This window comes from Eriocheir sinensis, chromosome 36, assembly GCF_024679095.1.
Source record: "Eriocheir sinensis breed Jianghai 21 chromosome 36, ASM2467909v1, whole genome shotgun sequence".
Taxonomy (NCBI): Eukaryota; Metazoa; Arthropoda; class Malacostraca; order Decapoda; family Varunidae; genus Eriocheir; species Eriocheir sinensis.
Window position 1 is genome coordinate 4,774,970 of NC_066544.1, and position 7,554 is coordinate 4,782,523.

The 7,554-nt window shown below is 46.5% G+C and overlaps 1 protein-coding gene across 2 annotated transcripts in view; it reads left to right on the forward strand.

The window, feature by feature from the left end:
* Positions 1-7,554, forward strand: part of LOC127007633 (zinc finger protein basonuclin-2-like) — a 216,117-nt gene that overhangs the window by 65,527 nt on the left and 143,036 nt on the right. Inside the window, exon 2 of one of the 2 annotated variants that reach the window (XM_050878784.1) lies at positions 2,531-2,567. The gene's annotated coding sequence lies outside the window, so the exon portion shown is untranslated. Of the gene's footprint in view, positions 1-2,530; positions 2,568-7,302 lie in introns of those variants that run through there. The other variant, XM_050878785.1, reaches the window with a different exon arrangement.

Here is a 7,554-nt window from a genome sequence, read left to right on the forward strand (position 1 = left end):
AGAGAGAGAGAGAGAGAGAGAGAGAGAGAGAGAGAGAGAGAGAGAGAGAGAGAGAGAGAGAGAGAGAGAACAAGAGAACAGAGGAAGGGAGATATATAGAGATGTTACCCTCTCTGACCAAGGGGACTCATGTGCAGTGCCCGGGGCGAGGGGAGAGGCGGGTCCCTGGTGACGAGGGGACAGGCTGGGGTGCCACGGGCGGAGGGGCGTCGAGGGGAGCGCCGTGAAGGGGGTGAAATAACATAACAATAATAATATATTCCCTTAAGTCTGGCGGAAATGTGAACCCTTAGACAAAGCGAACGTTACGAATGGCGGCGAGACGAAGGATGGATGAGAGAGAGAGAGAGAGAGAGAGAGAGAGAGAGAGAGAGAGAGAGAGAGAGAGAGAGAGAGAGAGAGAGAGAGAGAGAGAGAGAAAGCATTTTGTATTTGTAATCAAGTTAGGCAAAGAAAATTGAAGGCGGGTACACTTCAGACACACACACACACACACACACACACACACACACACACACACACACACACACACATTTTCCCTCCTGACGTAATTGGAGAAAGAGGAAAAGTGTGGAGAGTCGGAGGAGAGAGAGAGAGAGAGAGAGAGAGAGAGAGAGAGAGAGAGAGAGAGAGAGAGAGAGAGAGAGAGAGAGAGAGAGAGAGAGAGAGAGAGAGAGAGAGAGAGAGAGAGAGAGAGAGAGAGAGAGAGAGAGAGAAAACGTGAGATGGAGGAACAGTAGTAGGTTTGAACCCCAAAATGTTTTCAAGAGAGAATTTTTCCTCCTCCTCCTCTTCCCTTCCTCCTCCTCCTCTTCCTTCTCCTCTTCTTTCCTCAGCACTTTGGTTTCGACTCGTGTGTCCAACAGCAGGCGAAGGTTTGATGCCCCCGAGACTCTTCATCCCTTTCTGCCGGGGAGGAAGAGAAGAGGAAAGGTGTGGCGAGGGCGGAGGCGGAGGAGGAGGAAGAAAAGGAGGAGGAGGAGGAGGAGGAGAAGGAGAGGAGTGTGATGGGAGGGATGCAAAATGGAACAGAGAAGGAAATTAAAAGCAAGGAAAGGTTCTGTTTTAGAGAGCAGGAAGTAAAGAAAAGGGCGAGAAAAAAGAGCTGAAAAGAAAGGAGGGATTGGAAATAAGAAAGAAGGCAAACGAGTAAAAGAAATAGGAAGAAAAAGTAAATTAGAGGTAAAATAATATATGGATTGGGGGTGAATAAGAGAAGACTGATGGGATGGGTGCAGAGAAGAAAACAAAAATAAAAGAAAGGGAATTATAATAGGGCGCAGTAACTAGAGAAAAGGGCGAAGAAAGAAAATGTAAAAGGAGGGAATGGAACGAAAAAGACAGCAAACGAAAAAAAATGGAATAAAAAGTAGAATAAAAAGAAAATGATACATGGATAGAAACAGGATAAGAGAAGGGTGATTGGTGCAAAAAGGAACAGAGAAAAAATAAACTAAAATAAAACGAAAGGAAAGTGTTATAGAGAGCAGGAGCTAAAGAAAAGGAAGAGCAAAGAAAAGTATAAAAAGAAAAAGAGAGCAAACGAGAAGAAAGAAAAGAAAAAGGGAAATAAAAGGAAACTGATACGTGAACGAGGAAGAAAAAGAAAGGAGGGAGTGTTGGGCCGAAAGGAGAGAGAAAGGAGGACGGGGAGGAAGGCAGAGCAGTTGCATACGTAAAAAGTGGAGGAGGACGAAGGGATGTTATAAATGACGGTGGAGGAGAGAGGAAGGAGTGTGTAGGAGAGGAAAAAGGAGTGTGGACTGGAGAGTGCATGAAGAAAGGACGAAGGGAGGGAGGCAAGAGGGAAGGAGGAAAGGAAAGGAGAGAGGTAGGGAAGAAAGGACCCTGTGTGTGAAGGAAGACAAGAAAATGTTAGATAAGAAAGAAGAGTGTTGGATGAGGAGAGCGTTAATAATAAAAACCGTAAAGATGTGAAGTTTATCAATAAGAGGTTAAAAAGAGTCTTGTTGGTTGATATTGTGCTGCCCTTTTCAGCATGCCATTGAAATTGTGTTGTCTCTTCATCTTGGGCTTAAATTCATCGTTTAGTCAACTACGGATAAAAAAAAGAGTGAACATTCTGGCGATGATGCTGAAGGGTAGTATCAATAGAAATAATGATGATTACTATTAATTTCTGGAAGCCTAAATTGATTACGTAACTTTTATTTAACACACACACACACACACACACACACACACACACCGTGATCGTCCGCTTAGAATCAACAATGCAGAGCTAACCTTAAGTGAAAGAGAGGAAGACACTGTGCTGAAAAATAAACGAGGTGCATAGTTAAGACTGACACTCTCTCTCTCTCTCTCTCACACACACACACACACACTCACCTGAGGCAGCTGATAACAGTGATAGCGTCGAGCAGAACAAAAGGTAACTCGTACCGGACTCAACCGTGGCTTAGCTCTTTAGTGTGCGTGCGTGCGTGTGTGTGTGTGTGTGTGTGTGTGTGTGTGTGTGTGTGTGTGTGTGTGTTAAGTAATTCATGTTTATCTTTCCTCTCCTCAGATTTTGATGTGATTCTACGAGATTGAAGCGTCGAGGCGTGAGTACTTTTCAAACTTTTTATCTTATTTTTCCTCAAAGTAATTATTTAGAACATTATTTTGCGATACCAATTTACGGTTTTTCCTGACGCCTTTTCACAAGTCATCTCATCAGTTTCCGTTAACAGTCCCATAAAGACACACAAACCTTATCAAACCATTCACAAAGACATGTACGGAAGTGTGAATTTTATTGTAGGGAATAATGATAGCGACGGTAATGATAAGACTAGTTTATTATTTGCTTTTTTTTTCACTTTTACGTGTCACATATACTTAAGCACGTTTTCTGTTGTTGTTTGTTTGTTTTGGTTAAGTAAAATGTGAAATGAATCAAGACAAGAGCTAAGTCATACCTTTTGTTTATGTGATAGTACGGTGTGTGTGTGTGTGTGTGTGTGTGTGTGTGTGTGTGTGTGTGTGTGTGTGTGTGAGGCTGGTAAGGGTTATTATCAGTAGCTGTGCGATTTGGGGCTTAGATGGGCAGCTGCGGCGATGACGAGGGGTGAGGGAGGAGGAGGAGGAGGAGGAGGAGGAGGAGGAAAAGGAGGACGAGTATGTATGTGATTGCAGTGAGGGTAGGGGAAAAGGAGGATGGGGAGGGGTAAGTGACAAACGGTAGCTGTAAGATGTTAAGGGTGAATGAGGACAGAGATACGTGAGGGAGGAGGAGGAGGAGGAGGAGAAGGAGGAGGAGAGAGCTAAGGAAGATTAGAAAACAGTTAAATAAGAAACAATATAAATAAAAGGAGGAAGAATTTGGGAATAACATCAACAAACACGCAAAAAGGAGACTAAAAAGGAAGACAGAAATAAACCTAGACTCCAGAAACTTAAAAATCCTACACCAATGAATATAACTAATAAAATAATAGGAAACAGGAACTGATTTAGCACTGTGGTTTGACCGGAAGTAGGGTGGTGGCGGTGGTGGTGGTGGTGGTGGTGTTGAGGGGAAGGAGGGACAGGGTGAGGGTAAGATGGGTGGGGGGATGCCGGAAGGAGGATGGGGGCTAAACCAGGCACCGGGAGAGGCTGGTTAAAGGAGGGAGGGTGAGGAAGGAAGGGAAAGAGGAAGGAAGGAAGGAAGGAAGAGAGGGAGGTAGGGTGGGAGGAAGAGGAAGGAAGGAGGGAGGAAAGAGTGAGAGAGGGGAGGAAGGAACGGAAGATGACAGGAGAGACAGGGAGGAAGGAAGGAAGGGAGAGAATGACGGGAGAGAGGAAGATGAGGAAGAAATTAATGAAGGGAGAGAGGAAGGGAAAGATGCAGGAGGAGGAATGAAAAGACGAGGACAAAAAAAGGAGAGTGGGTGAGCTAGGAAGGGAAGAGGGAAGGAAGGAGAAGAGGGAGGGAGGGTGGAATGAAAAGGAGAGAGGGAAAGAGGAAGGGAGAGAGGAGAGGGAGTGAGGATGGGGAGGAGGGAACGAAAGATAACGGGAGAGGAAGGGAGGAAGGAAAAGGATGATGGGAGGGAGGAAAAATGGGAAATAAGGGACAAAAGGAGAGGGGAAGGGAATAGGGAGAGAAGGAAGAAGGAAGAAAAAAGGGGAGGTATAGGAGAGGAGTAGAGAGAGAGAGAGAGAGAGAGTAGAAATGAAAGGAGAGGGTGTGGAAAGGTTGCAGGAAGAGAGGAAGGGAAAGAGGGAGAAAGAGTCGAAAGTAAGCAGGGAGGGTGCGTACGACGAGAGGAAAGAAGTAAAAAAGAAATAGAGAGGGAGAGAGGAGGGGAAGAAGGCCGTGTGTTGGGAGAAAGGGAGAGTAGGGAGCATATAGTAGATAGTAAGAGAAGGATGCAGAAAGGGAGAGGGATGGAAAGAATGAGAGAGAAGAAAAAGTGTAAGTAGGGAGGTGAGTATACGACTGGTGAAAGGAAGAAAGGAGGAAGGAGAGAGATCTGGAGAGGAAGGGAGGGAGGGAAAGGATGACGGGAGGGAGGAAAAATGGGAAATAAGAGACATAAGGAAAGGGGAAGGGAGAGGAGACCGAGTATGTTGGAAGAGAGGGAGAGTAGGAAGCATAGATGATAAGAATTTGAGTATTTAAGATGAAGAAAGGATGGAAAGAATGAGAAAGAAGAAGAGGGGAAGTAGGGAGGCGAGTACAACGGGAGAGAGGAAGGAAGGGGAGGGGATGCAGGGAGGGAAAGAGATGAGACTGAGTGTGTTGGAAGATGGGGAAAGTAGGAAGCATAGATGATAAGAATTGGAGTATTTAAGATGAAGAACGGATGGAAAGAATGAAAAACAAGTAAAGGGTATACATAGGGAGGCGAGTACAACGGGAGGGAGGAAGGAAGGAGAGGGGATGGAGGGAGGGAAAGTGGGGGAGGCCGTGTGTGTTGCCGCAAGAGATCACCGCCCGCATCAGTGCACTAAACGCCTCTGGCACCGCTTAAACAAAAGACGCGCGCCCTGGGCCTTCCGACACCCCGAAGAAGTGGAATCGGAACCTCTTCAGAGCAAAACCAAAACGTTAAACCCAAACAAAAAATTAATACGAGAAAAAAAGAGTAGTAATAATAATGATAAAAAGAGGAAGTAAAAGAGGAAAAAGAAGAAAATGAAGAAGGAAAAAGAGAATGAAATAATAACGGGTAGTAGTAGAACAGCAACACACACACACACACACACACACACACACACACACACACACATTATCACCCTCAGCTGTCATCCCTTTTTTCCTCTTCCTTTTTATAATTTTCTTTTCATTTTTTCCTGCTCCTTATCTCGCCTCGTGGACCCACTTTGGCACCCGAGATAAGAAACAGCGACAAGTATTACCCGGATGGCACTGATAAGAGAGAGAGAGAGAGAGAGAGAGAGAGAGAGAGAGAGAGAGAGAGAGAGAGAGAGAGAGAGAGAGAGAGAGAGAGAGAGAGAGAGAGAGAGAGAGAGAGAGAGAGAGAGAGAGAGAGAGAGATAACCTAACATATGCTGGTTGGTTGTAAAATTAAAAGGAACGGCAATATTCATCCTCATGGTTGGAATTATACAAGAAATTAATAAGGAACGAAATAAACGACGTAATGAACAGTAGAGAGAGTAGCAGCATTAGTAGTAGTAGTGGTAGCAACAATAGTAGTGGTAGTGGTAGTGGTAGGGAGTGAGGAAAGTGAGGGACGGAAGGAGGGATAGGAAGACGAAGAAGGAGAGAGGGAGTGAGGAAGGAAGGAAGGGAGGGAGAGAATGACGAGAGAGAGAGAGAGAGAGAGAGAGAGAGAGAGAGAGAGAGAGAGAGAGAGAGAGAGAGAGATGAGGAAGAAATGAATGGAAGAAGAAGGAATGAAGGAAGAGAAACTAAAAGAAGTGGTGGGTGGAAGTGGTTACGTGTGTGTGTGTGTGTGTGTGTGCATATGTGTGTTTGTGTATTGCATGTAATAGCTGCAGAGTATTGAATCTTCCAAGTGTAGACCGCTCAATCACTGGTGCTTACTGTGCTATAAAAAGTGTTTCTATTTATATTATTAATACATTTTTATCATATGCGAGACTGACGTGACTAGAGCTGGGGGATAATTCAGTAATAAACATGCACTGATGATGATATGATAAGTCTCTCTCTCTCTCTCTCTCTCTCTCTCTCTTTGCAACACACACACACACAATACCTGTCTACATTATTCCCGGCCCCAGCTCCCCCCAGGGCCCCCCAATAAATACAGCCAGGTGTTTAATTATCTCCAGGTAAGGCATAGCACGACGCTGAACTGGCGTCTGTCTGCGCGCGGAAAATATTAAAGACGTTTCAGTAATTTTGTCACTAATACAAGACCGGCCTTCGACAGTGCCTCCGTAATTACAACTATCTAAATTATCATTGTTCATGTGGGGGTGGTAGTAGTTGTAGTAGTAGTAGTTGTTGTAGTAGTAGTAGTAGTAGTTGTTGTCTTCTTTATATAAACCACCAACTTTTGCATGCGACAAAAAAATAGTTTGGGATCGTCTCCACTAGTTGAGAAAGTGGAGTGAATGGAAGTAACGGATGGAAGATGTGAAGATGGGAGCAACAAGGAGGAGGAAGGGAACTGGGAGGTATCAAGAATCGGAGAGCAGCGGAGAACGGGGAGACGGAAGGGAAGAGATTCAACGGAGAGATTAATAGTTCCTGGGAGAGAGGGAGAGAGTGAAGGGAGACGAAGAGAGGAGAGGAGAGGAACCAGTGATAACGGAAAGAAAAAAAAAAGACGATTAGAAGAGAATGGAGGGACGTAAAGATAATGTCCTCTGGTCTTCACACGAGAATAGGAGAGAGAGAGAGAGAGAGAGAGAGAGAGAGAGAGCGAGAGAGAGAGAGACTAAGCTGATAACCTCCCTCGTCTGAGCCTCGCTACCGACTGTGCTTAGGAACCCGTCTGCAGCGCGGGTCGGCAGGAAGAAGGGAGGGCGGGGCTACCGATCTGTCCACTCCCGTCTCCTTTTCCCTCCTCCTCCTTCCTCTTCATCGTCCTCTACCTTCTCCTCCTCCTCCTCCGTCATTCACGTACCTTATCGCTCTTTCCTCCGACTGTCATCCTCCGTAGGACTCTAGGACTTCGTGGGTGAGGCGGAGGAGGAGGAGGGAGAAGCAGGAGACAGGAGAGGATGAGGAAGCGAAGGAGACGAGGTGACGGTGTGGGTGGGTGGCGGCGATGTGGTGTTCGTGTGGGCGGGGCGAGGTTGCGTGTGGCTCCTCCCACGGTGGGCGGGGGAAGGGGCGTGGGGGCGGGGCCGGAGTCGCACTACCAACCCTAAGCTGTTCCACCCTGGAGTTTGACCCTAGACGCGGTGCGGGGCGGTCGCGGCGGTGTACCTTAGCCGTGCACGTGGCCCTACCTGGGGAAGATTTCTGAACTCCCCGCTCAAAAAATTCGTATACAGTGTGGTGAGAGGCCGTGCACGCCCCTGGCACGGAGCGAGGCGCCTCGTGAACCCAGTGTGTCCTGCCGCTGGCCGAGTTACCGACGGAAAGGTGTGTGACAGAGGGAGAAGAGAGGCGAGGTGGTG